A 27,745-nucleotide genomic window follows, 5' to 3' on the forward strand; every position below is an offset into this window, starting at 1 on the left:
TTCAGTTTGGTCCCTCAACAAATTTTCTTTTCATTTTAAGTTTATTTACAAGTTAATCAAGCTAAAAATACAATAAATAAACTAATTTTGCATCTTAAATCATTAACCTTGTTAGGTGTCTTTAAGCTTTCCTTTTTTCTTCTTTCTTTGATGACCAATCTCCTTCTCAAGTGACTAGAACAAGTTTTTATGAAGCAATTATGGGAGAATTTGAAGTTTAGTAAGGATTTCAAAACTTGGATACAAGCTTCAATGGAGGTATTTTAATGGAGATGAGAGGGAGAGTGAGGGCGGCTTGAGGGAGACCTTTTATCTCTTTTTTTTTTTTCTTTCTTTTCTTTTTGTTTTTATGTCTTTAGGAAGACCAAAAATTAATTAATTAAATATATTAATTATTATTTTTATGGCATCATGCATGATGTCATGCATGATGTCATCACCTTTTTAACTTTTTCATTTCCTTTTTTTTTTCTATTTATTTTTCTATTAGTTCTTTAATTTAATTCTCAATTCTGAAATTTTCTTTTCTTCGATTTTATTTGACAGTTAGGTCAGGAGTCAGCTCTCGGGGTCAATTGAACAAATTGACCCTCGCCGATTCATCTCGGTTTGCAATTAATTCAATATTTCTTCCGGCTCCCTGACCTAATTATTTGACTGGCTTAACAGTTCTTTTTCATGATTTTCTCTTTTCCACTGTGTTCGTAAGGGTCGTAAGGACCGCAACGTCACATTTTACAGTTTGAAATTTGAGTTTAAAATGACTTCGCTGTCAAATAAAATCGCTGTGACTCTCGGCTCATTTAACTTCTTATGTTATGTATTTCTTGTTTATACTTAACTTGTAACATCCTCCCTATACGTGTTCTGTACGTTCTATTGCTCCAGTAGTCAAATAACAGTCCAGGCAAGTCAGGATGTCTAGAACTACACTTCGGTGATAGTGAACAGACATATAATGATGAAATAAATAAAAAGAAAATACAAGAAAAATCAAACAAAAATGAAAGAGAGAAAATGATGCTAAGTTAAACGAGCCGGCACCGCAGTGATGGGTGCTTGCACTGGGAAGGCCGTTGCCGACCACAGGACCGCGGGGAGCCCTCTGAATTTAATTTTGAGACATAAATAAAGGTTTATTGAAATGTAATTGACACTAGAAATATCAAAGAAAAATTAATAGATTAGTACAAAGAAAAATGAAAAATCGAGAATATAACCCGAAGTGGGGTATTTTGGTCATTTGACACATAGTGTTGCCTTTTGACCTCAATCTCCATAAAAAATAAATGATATTACACTTAGAAAATGTCATGAAAAATTAAATTGTGATACATTATAAGAATAGTGAAAGAAATGGGGGATAAAATCCAATTTATGAAACTTTGAATAATTAACATTAAAATCCAAGTTAGTGCTCCACTAACTTGGATATTGGGACCCTTATCACAGCCTTGGGACAGCAGATAGCACTCACCATCATCTTCTTCATCATCCCATTTTACTTTGCCGAAATGAATTCCACCATGGAAATCACCATGGCCACCCCACATGCAACCTCCATGGGTGCATGATCAAGCCATCCTTTCCACTTCTTTCCTTCATTAAAGCTTGCCTACTCACCTTGGGGAAGATATTGGCAACAAGAAAAGCAAGATTTGGTGAAGTTTGGATAAGCTTCAAAAGTGGTAAGTATCCAAAACCTCTCCCTTGCTTTAGTAAACCTTGTGTTTAGGTTGAGGTGAGTATTTTGGTGAAGAGAAATGAAAGAAATAGTGAGAAATGGACTTGTCCATTTTTGGCAGCCATGAACCTTTGTTGAGCTTGAGTTATTTTTACTTCTAATGAATGGAAATGAAGGTTAATTAATTCAAATGAAAGTTGTAGTAAGTTTGTATCTAAGTATGTGCATGTAGTGTTTAAATTAAGGGTGTGAAATGAAACTTTGATGCCTTGAGCAAACTGCCATGTTTGGCAGCCCCTAATAGCATGAATTTGTGTGTGAACATGTAGTTATTAATGATATATGCTAATGTTAAATTGTGGGCAACAAGTGTAAGTTACATTGAAGTATGATTATGTTGAAGTGTATGTGTAATATTGATATTGAGATATGTTGAATTTTGGTGGAAGTGAGTGTTGAACTTAATGGTGAATTGCGTGCATTGAGCACTTGAATATTCTGCCCAAAGGTGTTGCTGAAATTGTGTACAATATAGATATGGAAGTGTTATTGATTGAATATTGAAGTAATGAGGAGGAGAAGGAATACCAAATTGGAAGTGTATGTGCTTTGTGCAGGTTGTGTATTGAAGGCAGTACCTAAATTAGGCCATAAGTGCCAAACTATGAACCCAATTGGTATGAGGCCAATAGGGGGTGAAACTAGACACCAAATAGGCCAACTTTCATGTGGAAATGTTGCCAAAATTTTGCCTAGAAACTGACCTTAAAAATGACCAAATCCGGATTAGCAACCTTGCAACCCAGATTTTTGACCATATGAACAGTAGTCCTTTGGATGACCATAACTCACTCAAAACAGGTCCAATTGACCTGAAATTTTTACCATGGTTAGTTTAGACATAGATCTACAATTCTTATGAGGACAGCAAAACCCAAAAATGGCCAGAACCAAGTCAAATGACTTGCACAAGTTCGGGTACAAAAACTGCCAAACCAAAACTGACCTAAAATTGACCAAATTTTGCACTAAAGGTGCAATCTGTCCAGTTTTAGTAAATTGACCATATCTTGGTCTATACAACTCAGAATGACCTGAAATTTTTCCCCGCGTGCAATAAGACATAGAGCTACAATTTTGCTTCTTTGACCAGAAGCTAAAAACCAAGGAAAATAGGACTTTAAGATAGACCAATCTAGCACACAAAAATTGAGAATTTGACATTTTGCATACAATGATGCTTGAAGCATTTTGGCAATGAATGCCAACTTGTAAAAATGATAAATTGTACTATATTGACAGCATATTGAGATATAAATTGTGACATATTGATGCTAGAAACAACTTATCCATATTACCTAAAAAGGTCAACATATGCATTGACTTGTGAATTATATAATAGTTAGTAAACTCCAAAAATTGAAGAATTAAACAATTAATTAATAATGTGCCCTAGTTTGCCTAGTTGACTAGTATGGATAGGTTGGCATGCCAATAGGATTTTGACGGATATTCTGTAAATGGCTTTATGCCATACTATGTTTTTACGGCTTATTATGCCGCACTGTGACTTTAATAGCCTACGGCTATACATATTGTGTATTTATTTTTTGCTTATCGCCAGATTGACTATATGGCTTTTTAGCCACGCTATTTGCACACCGGGAGACACTTTGTGACCGATGGTGTGACGGCCCGAGGTACTAGGTACCCAGTGCCAGTATATCTGTTTATCCAGTCTGATCAATATATAGGTTACACAGGCAGTAATTCAAGTACTATTAAATTCAAATACCTAAATCCAGTCTACTGACATACAGCACCACCAAAAATTTGTAAACACTTTATTTACTTTATTTTAGTGTATATTTCATTATATTTGGCACCACTAAGCAAAATTGCTTAGCGCGTTGCTTTTGTAACGCGTAGGTATTGGAGATACAGCTGGGGAGCCCAGCAGACCTACGACTGGGTGAGACATCAGATCTGCACAGGAGTCCAGAGTCATCTGCACTGCATTGCATACATGGTAGGACTTAGGATATCTTGTATTTTGTACTTTTGTTGTATATTTGAAATTCAGCCCTGTATTTTGTAATGTTATAAAAGCTCTAAAGTTTGTAATATTTTATACATATTAAATGACATGGAGATTTTCTATATATATTTAAATTATTATGGACTGTATTATGGAACTGTTTAATGACTGTAAAAGTCTATTGACTTTACTGAGAAATAGAGACTGTGAAATATTTGAGATTTTGATATCATCATATTAAACTGTTTTCAACAGGTTTGGAAGGATAGTTTGTCCTAAATATAGATGACACCTTGCCAAATTTTTATTACCAATCTTGAAACACTGATTTTATCAAAGTATGACAATAGTATCAGCATGATATGAATATTATATAAAAGACTTCTTAAAATCAAATTGAGTTCAAGAAATGAAATAATCACAGACTAGGTGTTCCGGCACGCCGTGTAGCACACCTTGCTCGGCTATACTGTAGACGGGTGAGGGGTGTTACATAACTAATTGACAATTACTAATTATTTGTGTTTATGGCTTATCTAGTTATCTTAAGTATGGTTCTAATCCCCTTAATTGTCCGAACCGACACCGATTACCAGAACAGTGAAATATACCAGGCTATACAAATAGGGGTGTTACAATTCTCCCCCCCCTTAAAATAAATTTCATCTCAAAATTTTACCTGGTATCAACCTCTGAACAACTGTGGGTGTTGTCTCCTCATGTCCTCCTCTCGTTCCCAAGTAGCCTTCTGGCCCGAATGATGGTTCCACAGCACTTTTACCAACGGTATCTGCTTGTTCCATAGCTGCTTCACCTCATAAGCCAAAATCTCTATGGGTTCTTCCTCATATGTGCGGTCTGGATTCACTTCAATTTCCTCTACTGGTAGTACATGAGATGGGTCTGATCGATACCTCCTCAACATAGACTCATGGAAGACATTATGTATCTTCTCCAACTCTGGAGGTAGTGCCAAACGATATGCCAAATGACCCACTCTTTCCAGAACCTCATATGGCCCAATGAAAAGAGGACTCAGTTTCCCCTTTCTGCTGAATCTCATAATCCTCTTCCAAGGGGAAACCTTGAGGAAAACTTTCTCACCCACTGCATACTCAATATCCCTTCTCTTCAGATCAATGTAGGACTTCTGACGGTCTGACGCAGTCTTAAGTCGATCTCTGATCACCCTGATCTTCTCCTCAGTTTGCTGAACAATTTCGGGTCCAATCATCTTTCTTTCACCCACGTCATCCCAACACAATAGGGTTCTACATTTTCTGCCATATAAAGCTTCATATGGAGGCATCCCAATGCTTGATTGGTAGTTGTTGTTGTAAGCAAACTCAATCAAAGGCAAGTGTGTATCCCAACTGCCCTCAAATTCAATCACACAAGCCCGTAGCATGTCCTCCAAGATCTGAATTACCCTCTCAGACTGGCCATCTGTCTGTGGGTGTAATGTAGTACTGAAGTTCAATCTAATTCCTAAGGCTCTCTGAAGACTACCCCAGAATCTAGAAGTGAACCTAGGATCTCTGTCTGATACAATGGATACTGGCACTCCATGCAGTCTCACAATCTCATCAATGTACAACTTGGCCAATCTTTTTAAATTGTAGTCCATCCGGACTGGCAGAAAATGAGTAGATTTGGTTAGTCTATCAACAATGACCCATACTGCATCATGACTCTTCTGTGTCCTTGAAAGTCCCATCACAAAATCCATCGTTATTCTCTCCCATTTCTATTCCGGCACTGGTAGTGGATGTAACAACCCAGTGGGTACTTGATGCTCTGCCTTCACTTGCTGACAAGTTAGGCATTTGGATACAAACTCTGCCACATCTCTTTTTATACCCATCCACCAATAATGCTCCTTTAGCCCTCTATACATTTTTGTGCCACCAGGGTGCATGGAAAAAGGAGACTCATGTGTTTCCTTCAAAATGATTTGCCTCAAATCGACATCATTAGGAACACACATTCTGCCCTGGTGTAGTAGTAGACCATCATCTCTGATTGAGAATTCTGGTTTCTTGCCCTGTCAGACTTCTTCCATCAGCTTCTGATACCTTTCATCATTCTGAGCAGCCATCCTGATTTGATCAATCAATACTGGCTGTACATGCCATGCAACTGCTGTCTGCCCCTCATCATTAATCTCTAAGCTGGCATGTAATGATCTCAACTCATGTACCATAGACAAAGGAGTAACCCGTAGACTTGCCATAGTTTTGCGACTTAAGGCATCAGCCACAACATTAGCTTTCCCTGGCTGATAGTCTATCAGACAATCTTAGTCTTTTATCAACTCTAACCATCTCCTCTGTCTCAAATTCAACTCCTTCTGAGTGCCCAAATACTTCAAACTCTTATGATCTGTGTAGATGTAACACTTTTCCCCATACAAATAGTGTCTCCAGATCTTAAGAGCAAACACTATAGCTGCAAGCTCCAAATCATGTGTCGGATAATTCCTCTCATGCAGTTTCAGCTGGCGTGATGCATAAGCAATGACATTTTGATCTTGCATCAATACACAACCTAACCCATTGTGAGAAGCATTACTATAAATTGTGTATTCTTTACCCGGAGTAGGTAAAGTCAGGACTGGAGCTTCAGTCAAACATCTCTTCAATTCATCAAAACTCTGTTGGCATTTATCCATCCACTGAAATTTCACATCTTTCCTAAGCAGCTTGGTCAATGGAGATGCCAACATGGAGAATCCTTTCACAAATCTATGGTAGTATCCAGCTAAACCTAGAAAACTGTGAATCTCTGTGATATTTCTGGGTGGCCTCCAATTAAGGACAGCTTCTATCTTACTTAGATCTACCTTGATACCCTCTTTTGATACTGCATGCCCCAAGAAAGATATTTCCTTCAGCCAAAATTCACACTTCGACAATTTGGCGTATAGTTGTTTCTCCCTCAAAGTCTGCAGTACAATCTGCAGATATCTATCATGCTCTTCTGCACTCCTCGAATAGACCAATATATCATCTATGAATACCACAACAAACTGGTCGAGGTATGGTCTGAAGATAGTGTTCATCAGATCCATAAAAGCAGTCGGAGCATTAGTTAACCCGAATGGTATGACCAAGTAATCATAATGGCCATAGCGGGTTCTAAAGGCAGTTTTAGCAATACTCTGCTCTTGTACTTTCAGCTGATAATAACCTGATCTCAGGTCAATTTTAAAGAACACAGCTGTACCCCTCAACTAATCAAACAAGTCATCAATGCGGGGCAATGGATATCTATTCTTTATTGTCACCTTATTCAACTGCCGATAATCAATACACAAACGGAGAGTGCCATCCTTCTTCTTAACAAACAACACTGGCGCTCCCCAAGGTGACACACTAGGGCCGATAAAGCCCTTGTCAAGCAGCTCTTGCAACTGCACTTTCAACTCTTTCAACTCTGCAGGTGCCATTTTGTATGGTGTTATAGAGATTGGGTCCACACCAGGCATAACATCAATCTCAAACTGCACCTCTCTTTCTGGAGGTAATCCTGGCAATTCATCAGGAAATACATCCGAAAAATCACATACAGTAGGGATGTCCCTTAGTGCTGGACTCCCCACTTGGGTGTCTATCACATGTGCTAAGTATGCTTCACACCCCTTTCTGATCATTCTTCTGGCTAGTGCAGCCGAAATGATGTTTGATGGCAGTAAATGCCTCTCCCCACGTATTGCCACATCACAGTATGAAGGGAGACCAAAAGTGACTGTCTTCAGTCTACAATCAATCATGGCATGATGCTTGGTTAACCAATCCATGCCCAAGATGATATCATACTCTCTGAAGGGCATTTCAATCAAGTCTGACAGGAAAACATGTCCTTGGATCACCAAAGAACAGTCTCTATAAATTCTGTTGACCCGAACCTCTTGTCCTAACGGACTAGTTACTAGCACTTCAAAACCCATTTGCACACATAGAACAGCAAGTGAACAGACTATGCTAGCACTAACATATGAATGGGTTAAACCCAGATTAAACAATACAAATACTTCTTGATTAGAGATAGAGAATGTACCAGCTACCACATTAGAAGTCTCAGCCTCTTCTCACTGTCTCATCGTGTAAACTTTGGCTGAAGCACATCCTTGTGCTGATTGACCAATCGTGCCTCGATGCACAAGCAGTGCCTCTACCTCTGCCTCTTCCTCATGGCCCATGTGAACCTCTGGGAGCAGGACTCTGAATAAATCCCTCGGCAGTAGTAGGAGCTGGACCATATCTCAGAGACGGAGCACTAGTGCAGTCTTTAGCTATATGGCCCTTGCCTCCACAGTTAAAGCAAGCTCCAGTGGCCCAATAACATTCCCCCCCATGAATCTTGCCACAAGTCTCATAGGGGCGGGCAGAATTTGAACCCCTGCTCGACTGCTGACCAGACCTAGGGGGTCTCTGTCCAGAAAATCTGCCCCTACCAAATCTTCCACCTCAACCCCTGCTGGGTCCACTAAATTTCTTCTTCTTCCCAGAAGTCCCACCAGAACTCTGTTCTACTGAATTTTCCCCCTTGTCTTTTTCTGATTTCTCAGCTTTCTCTGATTTTTCTTTCACTGCGGTTGCTTCTGATTCTATTCTTTCCAACTCAAGTGCTTGAGACATGAGCTCCGAGAAGTTGCTGTGCCTGAATCCCACAACTTGCATCCTCAAATTGGGCTTCAAACCAGTCTCAAATCTCTTGCATCTTGCCTTGCTGGTGGAAAGGAGACTCCCAGCATAATGGCTTAAGCGGGAGAACTCCCTATCATACTCTGCCACAATTCTGTTGCCTTGTTTTAGACTCAGAAACTCTTGTAACTTCTGATCAACATATGCATCTGGGATGTATTTCTATCTGAACTCTCTGATGAAGTCATCCTAAGTCAGTACTGGTGGTTCAGCCAAGCTATGGGGGATGGTCTTCCACCAATCATACGCATCTCCTTGTAGTAGAGACACAGAATATTCAAATTTCAGTTCATCTTGGCAGTGCAGCTTCTTAAATACTCTGTCCATTCTTTTAAGCCATTGCTCTGCCTCTAAAGGGTCCACTGTACCCTTAAATTCTGCAGGCCCATACTTCAGTAATTTATCATACTGTCTGGCTGGAGGCAGTGGTTGTGCCATAGGTGTCTGGGGTGGAGCTTGAGCAGGCATACCTCCAGCCATTTGTTGAAACATCGCAGCCATCTGCTGTGCGAATTGTGCAGGAAATTGCGGCATTTGCGGGGCTGGTGCTACAGATCCACTGACATTTTGTAAAGCTGGGGCTTCCCCTTGTGCCTCAGCTTCAACAGATTGTTCGACTGAGCGATCCCCTTCTTCCATTTCAGTCTAAAGTTAGGGTATCTCCTGAACAAATAACACATGGAGATTTCCCTCCGTTAGTTCATATTCATGATGTAATGCACTGTATGTAACAAATATGGACATTGAGCAGTTGTACTTAACAAGAAAGACACAAATTCTCAAGTTAAAACATACTTCAATTATTTTTTTTGCTCTGATACCACTAAAACATGTCACACCTTATCCCTCTGTAAGGCATAACATGATCCCGTAGAATACCTAATGAACTACCGAACTTCACCTACCGATAACTCATTAAGTACCCTACAAGGGATTTTAAAACAATTTTCTTACTTTTATTAAGTGGTGAACATTTTCTAATAGGTATTTAAAACATTTAATTAAAATTAAAACTAGTTAATATTTTTGGTTCATTTTATTTTTCCTCAAATTTTATAAAAATTTTACCAGAGTTCCGTCTGTATTTTAAGAAAACAATTCTTCAAATACCTGAAAAAAAACACTTCCAAAAATTTTCTCAACCACTACTTCAATTTCACAATCAATCTCAACAATTTCTCAAATTTCAAAATTTAACAGTCAACATTTTTCAATTTCCAAAATTCAATCATCAGTAAAATAATATCTATCAATCTCATTCAAATTAAAATAAAACATTTCCATTCATTAAAGACAACAATCTATATATATACATCATACCAAAATCTACAGTATGAAAATTCAATCTAAATTTTATTACAACTTTATACAAACTTTGTACAAACTGCTCAAGACCAATTTACATGTCCATACATTTATGTGCAATACATACATTAAAATAAATATTTACAGGTAAGGTATAAATTATACCCGATAACTTCAAGCTGATAAGTCCTCAATCCTCAGCAGCTTAGTCTGCTGCTCCTCTAGTCTTTATATCTGCGACAGCAATAAAAGCTATCGCTGAGTACTAGGACTCAGTGGTGCACAATATACTAAAATAATCTTTATGCAGAACTTAAATCACATTTATTCAAAATTTTGACTGAACATGAGAATTAAATAGAAATCATACATTATGAGATTTTAATCCCAAACAATTTCATTTTGAAGTATCAAATCACATTTCATAAAACCCACAATTAGATCATGCCATTCAAAACAAATAGAATCTCAATAGCCAGAGGCTAAAGAGAAATCACATTACAAGGCTAGCTAGCTCAAATATATGGATATCCATTCACATCCTCTTCTACTGGCACACCTCAACACTTCTCCAGAGAAGGAATCAAAATTCGAAACTAATTACCCCACTAGTCATGCTAGTGAGGTGTTCAAATATATGGTCATGACATTGTGATTTCAAAACTTATCTTAACGATTTGCTAAACATTGTCATTTCAAATATACATAATAACTTTTAACAATTTAAATCAAAACATCATGGATAATGTCACAAATAAACTCTCACAATTCAAAGCAAAAGTAAAATACATATTTCATTCACTTTATCAATGAATTTTAAAGCATAATGATGTTGTGCACAAACCTCAAGTGAGTCGCCTCTTGGCCTTGACTCGGTTCCTCGGGTTTTTTTCCGGTATTCTTTTCAACTGAAACACACAATTTTACGGTATTTCAGTACCATAACTTAGCATAAATCCAAAAATAAATTTAACTTCACTTTTACTTAGCTCTAACGTGTTAAACTTGACGTTCTTGAATTTTTGTTTTTTGGGGTTACTATTCACTACACTATTCAAGTCAAATTGTTGACTTTCTAAGGCTTAATAGGTATGGGAATTCCAACTTCACCCACATACCACATTTTGGTCACTAAATTTGTTGGGTTTGGTTGTTTATTCAAATTCTAAGTCTTTTAGGCAAATTTGATAAATTTTTAGTTTTGGTGTCTAAGGTTGCACTGTTCCATTGGTCATTTTACTGTTGGAATTTGGCAAAACTTTCTTCACAGAAAATGTTCCCTATTGTCTTAAGTTTATTCTCCTTTTTGAATTACTCTAATTGGAGTTTTGTAGCTCAAGTTATAGCCATTTGAACCATGGCTGCCAGATTGGACTCAACCAAGAATTATGGGCAATTTTTTTGTGCTGGCAATTTTAGGTCACCAACTTGGGGTAGCCAAATGACTTAGCTAATGGCATAATTTGGATTTGTGTTCCTCATGAAAGTTTTAGGTCTATATCTCATCTAACCGCTGGAAAAATTTTAGATCATTTGGATCTTCCCAGCTCAAGTTATGGCCAAATGAACAAACACTGTTCATTTGATCAGTTTGTACATAAGTAGACTGTGATTTTTCAAGTTTGGTCAATTTGTTCACTAGGTTTTGGTCACTTTTTGGGCATGCTTCCTAAATGAAAATTGTGTCATTTAGTGTCTATTTTCATTCCCAATTGGTCTCATGCCAATTGGACTTGTAAATTTTCATTTTTGGTCCTTCAAAGTTGATTTGGTCATGCTGCCAGCAACATGACCACACTCAATCCGAATTTGGCCTTAACTCCAACCATTTCTACGCACTTCATTTGGTCACAAATGACCATTTCTCACTTCAAATTAGGTCCAAAACATCATTTACAAGTTTCTCATGTTTTTGGTCTCTAAACCCTAATGTCCAAAACCCTAATTCACAAACTCTTGTATTTGGCTACTTTCAAAGCCTTTAATCATAACCATACAACTAATTAAAGTTCATATACCCATTCAAATAAATCAAACCATGCAAATCACCCTCCCCTTCATGATGGCCAAATTTCAGTTTGGTCCCTCAACAAATTTTCTTTTTATTTTAAGTTTATTTACAAGTTAATCAAGCTAAAAATACAACAAATAAACTAATTTTGCATCTTAAATCACCAACCTTGTTAGGTGTCTTTAAGCTTTCCTTTTTTCTTCTTTCTTTGATGACCAATCTCCTTCTCAAGTGACTAGAACAAGTTTTTATTAAGCAATTATGGGAGAAGTTGAAGTTTAGTAAGGATTTCAAAGCTTGGATACAAGCTTTAATAGAGGTATTTTAATGGAGATGAGAGGGAGAGTGAGGGTGGCTTGAAGAATACCTTTTATCTTTTTTTTCTTTATTTCTTTTCTTTTTATTTTTATGTCTTTAGAAAGACCAAAAATCTAATTAATTAAATATATTAATTATTATTTTTATAGCATCATGCATGATGTCATGCATGATGTCATCACATTTTTAACTTTTTCATTTATTTTTCTATTTATTTTTCTATTAGTTCTTTAATTTAATTCTCGATTTCAAAATTTTATTTTCTCCGATTTTATTTGACAGTTAGGTCAGAAGTCAGCTCTCAGGGTCAATTGACCAAATTGCCCCTCGCCGGTTCATCTCGGTTTGCAATTAATTCAATATTTCTTTCGGCTCCTTGACCTAATTATTTAACTGGCTTAACAGTTCTTTTTCGTGATTTTCTCTTTTCCACTGTGTTCGTAAGGGTCCTAAGGACCGCAACATCACATTTTACGATTCGAAAATTGAGTTTAAAATGACTTCGCAGTCTTTCCCGAGAAGGTCACCCATCGCTATGACTCTCGGCTCGTTTAACTTCTTCTGTTATGTATTTCTTGTTTATACTTAACTAATTGACAATTACTAATTATTTGTGTTTATGGCTTATCTAGTTGTCTTAAGTATGGTTCCAATCCCCTTAATTGTCCGGACTGACACCGGTCACCGGAACAGTAAAATATATCAGGCTATACAAATAGGGGTGTTACACTCAAAATGTGGTATGTGAGTGTAATGAGAATTGGTATACCTATTTAGTGTGGAAAAGTCAACATTTTGATCCAATGGTCAAATGAATAATAACCACCATAATCAAGAAAAGAGAGAACTCAATTTATGAGATTATATAAGTAAAGTTTAAATGCAAATTTCAATTGCTAAAATTAGGTTAAACATAATTTGGATAAACATTGAAACATCTTAATTGTGTGCTTCAATGAAAAAGGGCCTTTCGAGGAAAGAAATCGACAAGAGTGAAATAAAGAAAGACTAATTACGAGATTTGTGCACAATAAACTTATTTAAATATTTTTATTGAAATTTGATTTAATATGTAATATAAATAGTTTTTAATTGTTTTGGCTTTGGGAATTTTATTTGGGAATTATTGTGTTGCCTACTTTGTAAATGAAAATTTTGAGATAAAATGTGATTTGTGTGGTTTGTATGAAATATTTAAATGTTGTGATTTGAAATTATTTTTGATTCACACTTGGCATGACAGTCCCTTACTATGTTCCTCCTCCACTTATGATGTTGAGTTTGATATTTGATCATTTTCCTCCCTCTTTGGCTTACAAGTCTGAGGTGAGTTTGGATGAGTACTCATATAGCTAGCTAGCCACTTCCCTCGTTGATTTCGATTAGTGGGGTGAGTTTGCATTGTCGTGGTGTACAATACAACATTATTGAAAATTTTGTGTCATGGCTTAAGTAGTGTTATTGATTGGCAACACTATGTTTATTAAATTGTTTGACTAAAATTTGTGTTATGATGATCTTTGGAAATTGTGAAATATTTAAATTATGATTTGTTAATGAATGTTTTATGCACAATATCTTTAAATTTTTATTGTGCACCACTGAGTAAAATTTACTCAGCGATGGCTTTATTTTGCTGTCGCAAATAGGGAAAAGGACACAGCAGCAGAGTGAGCTGCTACAGTAATATAGGAACACCGTTTGAAGATTTTTGTACGGGTATATTATTTATACCCTTTGTGATTTGGTTGTTGTAAATATGGTATTGTTCATCTGTATATATGTAGTTTGAGCAGTTATACATTAAATGTGTAATCATACTATTTTTTTTGAGATTTTATATCTGTAAATTAATCTTATGAATGTAAATTAAATATTTAAAATGTAATGTGCATGAATTAATGAAATCTTTTAAGATGATAATTTTTTATTTGAAATTTTGGATTTTGAATTGAATTGTTGCTATTGAAGTTGGTTTGAGATATTTGGAGGTTGGGGTGTGATTGAAAAACCTTTGGAAGTACTTTTCTACAGGTCTAAATTTTTAGTTTTTCTCAATTACAGCCGGCACTCTGCCGAAATTTTTATAAAAATTGTGAAAAATATAATTTGTCAAACATTTTACTTAGTTTTTAAACTTCAATTAAAAGTTTTTAATACCCGCTAAAAATGCTCACCACCTTCAAAAAGTAAGAAAATTATTTTAAAATCCCTTGTAGTGTATTTAATGGGTTATCGGGAGGTAAAGTTCGGTAATTTATTAGGTATACTACGGGATCATGTTATGCCTTACATAGGGGTAAGGTGTGACATGTTTTAGTGGTATTAGAGCATGATTTTGAAATGAATTTTAACTATGCATGTGAATATTTCCTTTGATAAGTACAACTACTCAAGTGTCCTAAATTAATACATATGACATATTTACATCATGAATATGCACTAACGAAGGTCAACCTCCTTGTATTTGTTATCAGGAAGTAGAAAATTTTTGGAATCGGAATGGAAGAAGGAGATCATTCCGTAGAACAATCTGTTGAGGCTGAGGCACAAGGGGAAGCCCCAGCATTCTAGAATATGAGTGGGTTAGCCACTCCAGCTCCTCCTTAAGCACTGCAATTTCCTGCTTAGTTTGTACAGTAGATGGCTGTGTTGTTTCAACAAATGGCTGGGAATCTGCCAACACCAGCCTAGACACAAGCCCCTACCGCACAACCATAGCCCCCAGCAAGACAGTATGAAAAGTTAATGAAATTTGGGGGCTACCAAGTTTAAAGGAACTGTGGATCCATTAGAAGCTGAGCAATGGTTGGAGAGAATGGAAATGGTGTTTAAGAAGTTACGCTGTACAGAAGAACTAAAGTTCGAGTACATTATTTCTTTGTTATAAGGGGATGCTTATGAATGGTGGAAAACCATCCCCCACAACTTAGTTGAGCCTCCAGTCCTCACCTGGTTAGATTTTTTGAGGGAATTTCGGCAGAAGTGTGTCATCGACACATATGCGGACATGAAACTGCAAGAGTTTTTGAGTTTAAAGCAAGAGGATAAAACAGTAGCAGAGTACAAAAGAGACTTCTCTCGATTGAGTCATTATGCAGGAAGCTTGCTTGCTACTCCTAATGATAGATGTAAACATTTTGAGGCCGGGTTAAGGCCTAGTCTGAGAATACAAATTGTGGGGTTCCGACACCAGAATTTCACAGAGCTAATATCGCAAGTCCTGAAACTAGAAAGAATTAAGAATGAGGGAACAGTTAAAAAGGGTACAGAAGAGAAAGAGAAGACTGGAAAGACTACTGATCAAGTTCCTAGTAATGGGTCAGGAAAGAGAAAACACTTTGGAGGATTTAGCTCATTCGAATTGGGTAGAGATAGATCTTTTAGACAGAAACCACCCCGATCCAGTCAGCAAACTCAGCAGATACCCAGAAATGCGCTGTCGGATCAACTTTGTGAAACTTGTGGTAAACCACATGGTGGGGTATGTTATAGAGCCATAGGAGCATGTTTTAATTGTGGAGGGACTGGTCATTTTGCTAAGGATTGTATAAGTCTACTCCGTCCTGGATCATTTACTACGTCAGAAAGATCAACCCAAGTTTCTACCCCAGAGAGTTCACCATCAGTTAGTAGAGGCAGAGGCAGAGGTAGGAGTAGTACACCTAGAAGTCAGAGTACTGTGAATCAACCAGAACAAGATGATGTTTCGGCTAGAGTATACACTATGCGGCAGAGGGAAGAGGATGAGATTTCTGATATTGTTGCTGGTACTTTCTCAATTTGTTTTGCTAAGATATATATATATATATATATATATATATATATATATATATATATATATATATATATATATATATATATATATTGGTTGACCCAAGGTCTGCACACTTTTATGTTAGTGCCAGCATTGCTTGCTTTCCTGCTGTCCCTTGTATAAAAATAAATTTTAATATGTTAGTGACTAGTCCTTTTGGAATTAGTTTTGGAAGAATTTGCTAGCGAGAGACATCTCCTAGAATATGATAAATTACTGCATATCGATAGATAGAAGAGTTATGGAAGTAGAATTTGAACGGCTGGTTCGGATGTAATAAAGAAATATTATGAATATTAGCAAGATTGTTGACTAGAATGGTCAAAGAACCCATGATTAGATAAATAATTCTAATATGACCATAATGGCCAATCTATAAGGAAACATGAATTGAAATATTAGACAGAACAATAATAAGAGAAGATTAGTGTTATAAAAACAAATTAAATATTGTATTATATTGTTAAAAGTTTTACACAAACTTAAAGGAAAGAAGATTATACGATTACATAGAAAGGAGAAAAACTAAGTTTTCACTCCATAGGACCACACAAGGTCCTAAAAAGAATGGATTCGTTAGCGCACAAAATTGCTTACCTCTAAAAAGTGAAATGAATTTAAATTCAACGTATGATGGGGAAACTCATAAAGATTTTAGTACATGAGGTGAAGCAGTTGAGAAATAAATGTATACATTTGGTTAAGGTGTTATGGACCATAATTCAGATTATGAAGCTACATGAAATATATGAAATACATGAGAAAACAAACGTATGACTCTTTTAGGATGGATATTGGGTAAAATTTCACGGACGGATATTTTTTAGGGGGGGGGGGGGGAGGCAGGGGCGGGGGGAGTGTAACACCCTCACTGTAGCAATTTCATATATTCTACTGTTCCGATGACCGGTGTTGGTCCGGACAGCTAGAACGTTTGGAAAAATATTTAGACTAGAGTGAGGAGTCATAAATAACTAAAATAATAATAAGAAAAATTTAGAAAAAAATTTTAGAAATAAAATACAACTAAGTTAAATGAGCCGGTGCCCTAGCGATGGGTATCCTAGTGGGAAGTTGCGGTCTTCACAGCTAGGAGCCCTAAACCTGGGAGAAAATTCATAAAATAATTTTTGAGACTCTAGAGAAGAGTCATTGAGGTTTTGATGGCATTAGAATACCAAGAAAATGCTTAGAAAAATTTTTAGATCTGTACAGACGATTTTGGCTCAATAAGCCAAACGGAGGGCATTTTGGTCATTTTGTCTTCAGAGATGATTTTTAACCGACTTTTCCAGTTAAGTAAATAATTATTATGACATAAAATATGAATAAATATTACTACAAATTAAATTGAAATTGAGTAGAAAAGAAAATGAATTAAAATTGTAATTTTGACCTCATGCTTATGTCGTTAAAATACTCCCATCCAATCACATTGTGACACATGTCTTTAAACTACTTAAAATGAGTAAATGGTCAAAAATTAAAGAAAAAAAAATCAGATTCTTCTTTCCTTCTTCTTCCAGCCGAAGCACCCTCTCTCCCATCCACCATTTTTCTTTTCTTTAGCTTAATTTCCCTTAGGTTTTCATCATAAAAACCCTAAGTCCCAACACTAAAAATTGTCCAAGAGTCTTGCTAAGGTGATTGGTTACCAAGAAAGTGAAGGAAAAATTGAAGTTAGCTAAGGAAAAATTCTGCTCACAAGGTTAGTGCCATATCTCTTCCCTTTCTCTTTAAAATTGATGTTAGGAGTATGAAATGAGTTAGAAATTTAAAGAATTGAAAGAATATGTTGAGGAATTGAAAGCCATAAATTTCGGCAGCCATGAGGAACCTTGAGGAAATTATGATTTTGATGGAATCAAATTTGATTAGTAATGTTCTTGATGAGTTGTATATGGTAGAAGTTGAATTAAAAGGTCTTATGCATGAATTGAGGTATTAGAAATTAGGGTTTTGAGCTATATTAGGGTTTGGCCATATTAATGGTAAATGGAAGTTCTAATCGTCAATTAGTAACCATTTGGCTGAGTAAAATGAGGAAATGAAGTGAATTGTGCCATGGGAATAGAGGTTAGAGGTGCTGCCTTGAGTGACCTACAGGGCTGGGTGTGAGTCCAGCAAGGTTGAACAGCTTTAACTTGAGTTGTGTAGGTTCAATTGGTGCAAGGCCAATTGGACAAGAAATTAGACACGTAATGACACAACTTTGATGAAGAAACCTTACCAAAAAACAAACTTAGGATACCCTAAAAATTGACCAAATCCTGGTAACCAACCTACTCATCCTGGAAATTGATCAAATGAACAGTATTTGTTCAAATGGTCATAACTCAGTGTAGAAATGTCCAAATGATCTAAATTTTATATCAATGGAAAGATTAGACAATTTAGAACAACTTTCATGAAGAACATAACTCCAAATTTTGACCAGAACTTAATGGAATTGTCTACCAAAATCAAGATACCGAATCTGGCAGAACCAGGATTGCCCAGAAATTGTGGGTACAGGTCAATCCGGCCAGTTATGGTAAAATGGCCATAACTTGAGCTACAAAACTCCAAATAGAGTGATTCAAAAAGGGAATTAAAGAAGACACATAATGAACAACTTTCATGAAGAAAGTTTTATCAAAATTCTATTGTAACAATGACCAATAGAATAGTAAACTTAAGGCATGAAATTTGAAAATTTTGAATAACATAAAATAAGCTTTGAAATGGTATTGGAAATCAATGCCAACAAATTTAGAACCTAAAATATGGTATAATTATGTATCAAGCATTTGTATACATATTATGTATGAAAAAGTCAACAATTTGAGTGAATAGTAATGTGTGAATAGTAACCCTAAGGACATAAGAAAAAGTAAAATAAATTAGAGAAGACATTATGAATGATAATATATAATGTAATTAGTGAATTTTAATCCTTGAACTTGAGTGACTCTAGGACATAAGGGGATAACCCACATGGAGGGCTTTAGGAAAAATTGTGACTGATAATACATATACTTATTGTAATAAATAAAAGAATCATAAAGATGTGTGAATTTGAAATTAGTTCTCCTCCTGAGAGGAGAAAAATATTTCGATGTACAAATGGCACATAAAAAAATTAATTGATGTGAATTGAAATCATCATGGATGGTATGATGAATTGCATAAATTGTGTAGGAATGAGATTTAGATATTTATGCTTTTGCTATAAATAAAAATTAATATATTATAAATTATACTCGAAATATTTAATAAATAATGAAATTATGTGCCCATGTATTGCCTAGACACGTGTGTCAGATTGGATAGATTGGCATGCCAATAGGGTATTGTTTTAGCAGTACTGCGAAAGGCTTTATGCCCGTATTCATGGCTTTATGCCCGCACTCATGGTTTTACGCCTGTACTCATGGCTTTTATGCCTGATTATGCGTTATCATGGCCTTTTAGCCATACTGACTGCATACGTGGTTGACGTTCCGCGTCCCATGGTATAACGGCCCGAGACACCGTGGTGTCTAGTGCCAACAACCCGTTATCCAGTTTAGTCAGCCTGTCATAGGTTACTTGGGTAGTGAAATTTATTGAAATAAGTTAAGAATAATAGCAACTGAAATTATTAGCAATTAAATAAAAGAGTAGGAATATTTAATTATTATGAAAGAATTAGCGCTTTTAAAGAGGAATAAATTAGAACAAAGGATAGTTAGTACTAGAAGTATTATATGAAATTAGATTAAATTCTAGAGTATCCAAATTTTGATCCATTTCTTTTTTTTATTGTATATTATTTTCTTGTTATATTATTGCACCACTAAGCAGCAATGCTTAGCGCGATGGATTTGTTTCCTCGCGCAGGTACTGAAGGTAAAGCCCAGTGAATATTAAATAGAGATTTTGAAGTTCTGATCTGCAGAAGTGTCTGAAGTATTCAAGGTTGTTACCTCCTCAGCAATGCATGTAGATAGGGCCCATATAGGTAATAATTTGTATGTTGTATAAAATACTTAGTTATAGTACTGTAATGTAGATTATGAAAATGTAATTAATAGGTATGTGATATAAATTAATAAATCGGTTAGTTCATATGTGATTAAATTGTATATTATGTAAATTAATGAAGATTGAAAATTTTCATATACGAGTTTAGCATGAATGAGAATGTATGGAAATGGATATGACTGAAATTGTATAGATTTGAATACGGAATTGAAATATATAGATGATGCATGAAATGATGAGATTTTTATTTTAAAATATTATTGAAAATTTCAAACAAGTGAATAGTGAAACAAATCAAACGATAATAAAATAGGAGAAACTCCGTTAGTTTTTCCGTAGAAAAATAATTGATATTAAAAGATAATAACTTGAAAATGATTAAAGGAATAAAGTAAGATAAGATAGGGTGTTCCAGCACCGAATATAGCACGCCTTGCTCAGCTACACTGTAGTCAGGTGAGGGGTGTCACATTTATTGGTATCAGAGCACGGTTTAGGCGTTCCTAGGCATCGATAGATGGAAAGGGATAGTGTGCATAACATGCATTACATTCATATGAGTCGAGGTGACACTAATGTAGATCCGTTTTCTCTGGTAAGGTGAAAGAATAAGGAAGTAGCAGCTCTTCGACTATTTACACCGAGTAAATTTCGAGGATGAAATTTTTGTTAAAGGGGAAGAATTGTAACACCCTCACTATAGCAATTCCGTACATTCTACTGTTCCAGTGACCGATGTTAGTCTGGACAACTAGAACGTCTGAAAAAATATTTAGACTAGAGTGAGGAGTCATAAATAACTCAAATAATAATAAGAAAAATTTAGAAAAAATTTTAGAAATAAAATACAACCAAGTTAAATGAGCCGGTGCCCTAGCGATGGGTACCCTAGTGGGAAGTTGCGGTCTTCGCAGCTAGGAGCCCTAAACCCTAGAGAAAATTCATAAAATAATTTTTAAAACTCCAGAGAGGAGTCATTGAGGTTTCGATGGCATTAGAATGCCAAGAAAATGCTTAGAAAAATTTTTAGATTGGTACATATGATTTTGGCTCAATAAGCCAAATGGAGGGCATTTTGGTCATGTCGTCTTCAAAGATGATTTTTGACCAACTTTTTCAGTTAAGTAAATAATTATTATAACATAAAATATAAATAAATATTGCTACAAACTAAATTGAAATTGAGTAAAAAAGAAAAGAAAAGAAAATGAATTAAAATTATAATTTTGACCTCATGCTTATGTCATTAAAATACTCCCATCCAGTCACATTGTGAAACATGTCTTTAAACCACTTAAAATGAGTAAATGGGCAGAAATTAAAGAAAAAAAAAATCAGATTCTTCTTTCCTTCTTCTTCCAGCCGAAGCTCTCTCTCTCCCATCCACCATTTTTCTTTTCTTTAGCTCAATTTCCCTTAGGTTTTCATCATAAAAACCCTAAGTCCCAACACTAAAAATTGTCCTGGAGTCTTGCTAAGGTGATTGATTACCAAGAAAGTGAAGGAAAAATTGAAGTTAGCTAAGGGAAAATTCTGCTCATAAGATTAGTGCCATATCTCTTCCTTTTCTCTTTAAAATTGATGTTAGGAGTATGAAATGAGTTAGAAATTTAAAGAATTGAAAGAATATGTTGAGAAATTGAAAGCCATAATTTCAGCAGCTATGAGGAACCTTGAGGAAATTATGATTTTGATGGAATAAAATTTGATTAGTAATGTTCTTGATGAGTTTTATATGGTAGAAGTTGAATTATAAGGTCTTATGCATGAATTGAGGTATTAGAAATTAGGGTTTTGAGTTATATTAGTGTTTGGCCATATTGATGGTAAATGGAAGTTCTAATAAAATGCCTAGAAATTTTGGGTAACACCAATCCGGCCAGCCTTAGTTAAATAGCCATATCTTGTGCTATAAAACTCCAAATGGAGTGATTCAAAAAGGAAATTAAAGCTAAGACAATAAGTAACAACTTTTATGAAGAAAATTTAGCCAAATTTCCATAATAACTAGACTAATGGAACAGTACAAAATAGGGCACCAAAACTGAAAAGTTAAATTTTCTCTTAGGAGACTTAGAAATTGAAATGGCAACCAAGACCAACAAATTAGGCACTCAAAATGTGGTATGTGAGTGTAATGAGAATTGGTATACCTATTTAGTGTGGAAAAGTCAACATTTTGACCCAATGGTTAAATGAATAGTAACCGTCATAATCAAGAACACAAAAAAACTCAATTTATGGGATTAAAATAGTAAAGTTTAAATGCAAATTTCAATTGCTAAAATTAGGTTAAATATAATTTGGATAAATATTGAAACATCTTAATTGTGTGCTTCAGTGTGAAAAGGGCCTTTCGAGGAAAGGAATCGACAGGAGTGAAATAAAGAAAGACTAATTATGAGATTTGCGCACAATAAACTTATTTAAGTATTTCTTATTGAAATTTGATTTAGTATGTAATATGAATAGTTTTTAATTGTTTTGGCTTTGGGAATTTTATTTGGGAATTATTGTGTTGCCCACTTTGTAAATGAAAATTTTGAGATAAAATGTGATTTGTGATTTTTATGAAATATTTAAATGTTATGATTTGAAATTATTTTTTATTCACACTTGGTATGACAGTCCCTTACTATGTTCCTCCTCCACTTGTGGGGTTGAGTTTGATATTTGATCATTTTTCTCCCTCTCTGACTTGCCAGACCGAGGTGAGTTTAGATGAGTACTTATATAGCTAGCTAGCCAACTCCCTCATTGATTTCGATTAGTGGGGTGAGTTTGCATTGTCGTGGTGTACAACACGACATGATAAAAAATTTTGTGTCATGGTTTAAGTTGTATTATCGATTGGCAACACTGTGTTTATTAAATTGTTTGACTAAAATTTTTGTTATGATGAGCTTTGAAAATTGTGAAACGAAATTGTGAAATATTTAAATTATAATTTGTTAATGAATGTTTTATGTACAATATCTTTAAATTTTTGTTGTGCACCACTGAGTAAAATTTACTCAGCGATGGCTTTATTTTGCTGTCGCAGATAGGGAAAAGGATATAGCAGCAGAGTGAGCTGTTACAGTAATAGGAGAGTACAGTTTAAAGATTTTTGTATGGGTATATTATTTATACCCTTTGTGATTTGGTTGATGTAATAATGGTATTGTTCATGTGTATATATGTAGTTTGAGCAGTTGTACATTAAATGTGTAATCATACTATTTTTTTTTGAGATTTTATGTCTGTAAATTAACCTTGTGAATGTAAATTAAATATTTAAAATGCAATGTGCATGAATTTATGAAATGTTTTGAGATGACAATTTTTGATTTGAAATTGTGGATTTTGAATTGAATTGTTGCCATTGAAGTTGGTTTGAGATATTTGGAGGTTGGGGTGTGATTTAAAAACCTTTGGAAGTGCTTTTCTACAGGTCTAAATTTTTTGTTTTTCTCAATTATAGTCAGTACTCTGCCGAAATTTTTACAAAAATTGCGAAAAATATAATTTGTCAAACATTTTACTTAGTTTTAAACTTCATTTAAAAGTTTTTAATACCCGCTAAAAATGTTCATCACCTTCAAAAAGTAAGAAAATTATTTTAAAATCCCTTGTAGTATATTTAATGGGCTATCAGTTGGTGAAGTTTGGTAATTCATTAGGTATACTACGGGATCATGTTATGCCTTACATAGGGTAAGGTGCGACAATGTAAGACACATTTATAATGTTTATTTAAGTTATAATTCTTTTGCTAATCTTTTTATAACTAATTTAGTTCATTTCAAGTCCTTCGAATAAATAAATTCTTAGAGCTAATCTAATATATTTCAAGTCTTTCTAACTCGTTTATTTAATTTATAGTATTTTAATTTCTAATATTCTTAATTTATTTCACTGCGCAAATAACCTATGACAGGCTGACTAAACTAGACAAGCTGGTCCTTGGCACTGGACACAGTGGTGTCTCGGGCCATCATACCATGGGACGTGAAATACGGAACGTCAACCACGTATGCAATCAATATGGCTAAAAAGCCATGGCAACAAATAATCAGGCATATAAGCCATGAGTGCGGGCATAAATCCATAAATACAGACATAAAGCCTTACGCAGTACTGCTTAAACAATCACCTATTGGCATGCCAATCTATCCAATCTGACACACGTGTCTAGGCAATACATGGGCACACTAGTACCATTAAGTATTAGTGTGTTTTATTATTTCATTATAAGTTCCAATTGTCACACCTTACCCCTCCGTAAGGCATAACATGATCCCGTAGAATACTTAATGAACTACCGAACTTTACCTACCGATAACTCATTAAGTACCCTACAAGGGATTTTAAAACGATTTTCTTACATTTTGGAAGTGGTGAGCATTTTAGTGAGAATTAAAAATCATTTATTCAAGCTTAAATACTAGTAAAAATTTTGTCCATTTTAAATTTTGCCGCAAATTTTATAAAAATTTTGACAGAGTTCCGTTTGAAAACTGGAGAAAACAGTTCTTCAAATACCTAAAAAAAACACTTCCAAAAATATTTCACAACTCCCAACCTTCAATAACTCAATCAACTCAGTTCAACACACTTCAAAATAATTTCACAATACAAAACAAGATTTCTCATCTCAAAATATTTAATATCTCCATTCACAAGCATAAAATGAGAAATTCATAAATACAAATATTAAATTTACAGAAGAAAATCTAAAAATATTATTACAATTTATTTACAACTGCTCAACCACATTGATACATACAACATTTCCATATTTACATCAAAATTATCTACAAGGGTATAAAATAATACCCGTACAAAAGCTTGATGTGATCTTCAACTCAGTAGCAGCTCACTCTGCTGCTTTTTCCTTGCTCTTATCTGCGACAGCAAAATAAGCCATCGCTGAGTATAAAAATACTCAGTGGTGCACAATAAAAATTTAAAATGTCATAAATAAATCATTCGTTGCCAAACATACTTTAAATATTTCTCAATCACATTTCACAAATAGCCAAGTTCATAATAACACCATTTTGTCAAATAATCTATTAAACATAGTTTAGTCAAACAATTTCATAAACACAGTGTTGCCAAGTCATACACAACTTAAGCCATGACACAAAATTTCCGATCAATGCCGCGTTGTACACCACGACAAAGCAATCTCAACCCCATTAATCGAAACCAATGAGGGAGGTGGCTAGCTAGCTAATGAGTACTCATCCGATCTACAACCTCAACTGGCAAGCCAGAGAGGGAGGAAAATAAACAATCTCAACCCCATAAATGGAGGAGGAATAATAAGTAACTGTCATGCTAAGTGTGAATCAAAAATCCGTTTCAAACATTTCATTCAAATATTGCATACAAAAATCAAATCAATTTCCAAAGTTACAATTTGATCACAAGGTGGCAACACAAAAGTTCATAAATTCATAATGCGTACTAAATCAATTTTTAAAGGGTAAAATGCTTAAATAAGGTTTATTGTGCACAAACCTCAAACGAGTCGTCCCTTAGCCTCGACTCGGTTCCTCGGGTTCCTTCCCGATATTCTTTTCAACTGAAACACACAATTTTACAATGTTTTAGTACTAGAACTGAACATAAATCCAAAATAAATTTAGTTTCACAATTACCTAGCTCTAACGTGCTAAATTCAATGTTCTTTAAATTTTGTGTTTCGGGTTACTATTCACTGCACTATTCAAGTCAAATAGTTGACTTTCTAAAGCTTAATAGGTATGGGAATTCCAACTTTACCCACATACCACATTTTGGTCACTAAACTTGTTGGTTTTGGCCATTTTCTCAAAGCTTAGGTCATTTTGGCAAAATTGCCAATTTTCGATTTTGGTGCTCCGAAGTTGCACTGTTCCATTGGTCAATCTACTGTTGGAATTTGGCAAAACTTCCTTCATAGAAAATGTTCCTTATTGTCTTAAGTGTATTCTCATTTTTGGATCACCCCAATCGGAGTTTTGTAGCTCAAGTTATAGCCAAAATACAATCACTGTTCACGTGCACTGTTTATGCTGCAATTTTGGTTCTGACAGATTTTTGGTCCAACTTCATTTAATAATTTGATTGAGTTAAGTCTATAATTTGGTCTAATTTTCTTCATACAAAATGTTCTACTATGTCCTAGGTTTCCATTGGTTTAAGAATCGCCTAAATCGGAGTTTTCTAGAGAGAGTTATAGCCATTGGAACTTTACTGCTCAATGGCAATTCTGCAGAGTTGCAGGTTCAATAACTCAACTTTGCTCAATAATTTGACTAGGTTAATGGCATAATTTGGGGTGGTGTTCTTCATGACAGTTTTAGATCTATGTCTTATCTAATTACTGGTAAAATTTCAGGTCAATTTGAAGTTCCTAGCTCGAGTTATGACCAAATGAATTACTGTTCATTTGGTCAGTTTGGTGCAGTAGCAGCCTGCTCTCATTTCACTTTGGTCAATTGTTTCACTAAGTTTTGGTCAGTTTTTGGGTATGGTTCTTTAATGAAAATTGTGGCCTTTTATGTCTATTTTCATCCCCAATTGGTGGCATATCAATTGGACTTGTAAAATTTCCATTTTGGTCCTTCAAAGTTGGTTTGGTCATGCTACCTACGAATTTGTCTTCCATTCTAACAATTCCCATACATTTCCTTTGGTCATTATTGACCATTTTTCAGTCCACAATTGGTCAAAGATATCATTTATGCATTTCTCTAAAATTTGGTTCACAAACCCTAATATTCAAACCCTAACTCACTCATTAAATCACAATTGGTGCATTTCCATCTTAACACCATACTAATGTAAGTTTATTAACATCTTTAATTCCCTTTAAACACATCAAACCATACCAATCATACTCCCATCAACCAGGCCAAAATTTCAGTTTAGTCCTTCTCCCATGATTTTATTTCATTTCATAATTTCTAAGCTCATTTTAATCATCACACATGCATTTAAATGGAAGAATAAGGAGTTTAACATACTAACCTCAACTTAAAGCTTCAAATCTCTCTCTTAGCCCTTCTTTCTTCTTGTAGTCTTCTTCCCAAGTTACAATATCAAGCTCTAATGAAGTTTTTATGAGGGTTATTAAGGTTGGGTAAGGAGAAATTAAGCTTAGTGTAAGCTTAAGGAAAGGGCTTCCATGGCGGATTTAGGGAAGGAAGTGGGGCGGCAAGTTGGGAAGGGAAAAGACTAAAATGAATTTTTTTTTCTTTATTTTCTTTTATCTAATGTTGGCTTAAAGAAGACCAAAAATTCCAAATTAATAAGTAACTTAATTAATTTCTTTATGACATCATTCATGATGTCATCACCTTTGACTTTTTTCATCTTCTTCTTTTCTTTTTTTTTTCTATTTATTTTTTTCTATTAGTTCTTTAATTTAATTCTCGATCCTGAAGTTTTCTTTTCTCTGATTTTATTTGACAGTTAGGTCAGGAGTCAGCTCTTGGGGTTAATTGACCAAATTGCCCCTCGCCGGTTCATCCCGGTTTGCAAATAATTCCATATTTCTTCCGGCTCCCTGACCTAATTATTTGACTGGCTTAACAGTTCTTTTTCGTGATTTTCTTTTTCCCACTGTGTTTATAAGGGTCCTAAGGACCGCAGCATCACTTTTTACGGTTCGAAATTTGAGTTTAAAATGACTTCGTAGTCGTTCCCGAGGAGGTCACCCATCGCTGTGACTCTCGGCTCGTTTAACTTCTTATGTTCTGTTTTTCTTATTTATACTTAACTAATTGAACATTACTAATTATTTATGTTTATGGCTTCTCTAATTGTCTTAAGTATGGTTCTAATCCCCTTAATTGTCCAGATCGACATCGATTATCGGAACAGTGAA

The 27,745-nt window shown here is 35.0% G+C and overlaps 1 long non-coding RNA gene across 1 annotated transcript; it reads right to left on the minus strand.

Annotated features, from left to right (window-relative positions):
• Positions 1-24,488: 24,488 nt before the first annotated feature.
• LOC131181716 (uncharacterized) lies at positions 24,489-25,448 on the minus strand. The gene is made up of 2 exons (XR_009150194.1): positions 25,393-25,448; positions 24,489-24,771 (listed from the first exon to the last, which is right to left on the minus strand). It is a non-coding gene; the product is annotated as an uncharacterized LOC131181716 (long non-coding RNA).
• Positions 25,449-27,745: the final 2,297 nt, after the last annotated feature.

The sequence above is a fragment of the Hevea brasiliensis genome, chromosome 7 (genome assembly GCF_030052815.1).
Source record: "Hevea brasiliensis isolate MT/VB/25A 57/8 chromosome 7, ASM3005281v1, whole genome shotgun sequence".
In the NCBI taxonomy this organism is placed as follows: domain Eukaryota; kingdom Viridiplantae; phylum Streptophyta; class Magnoliopsida; order Malpighiales; family Euphorbiaceae; genus Hevea; species Hevea brasiliensis.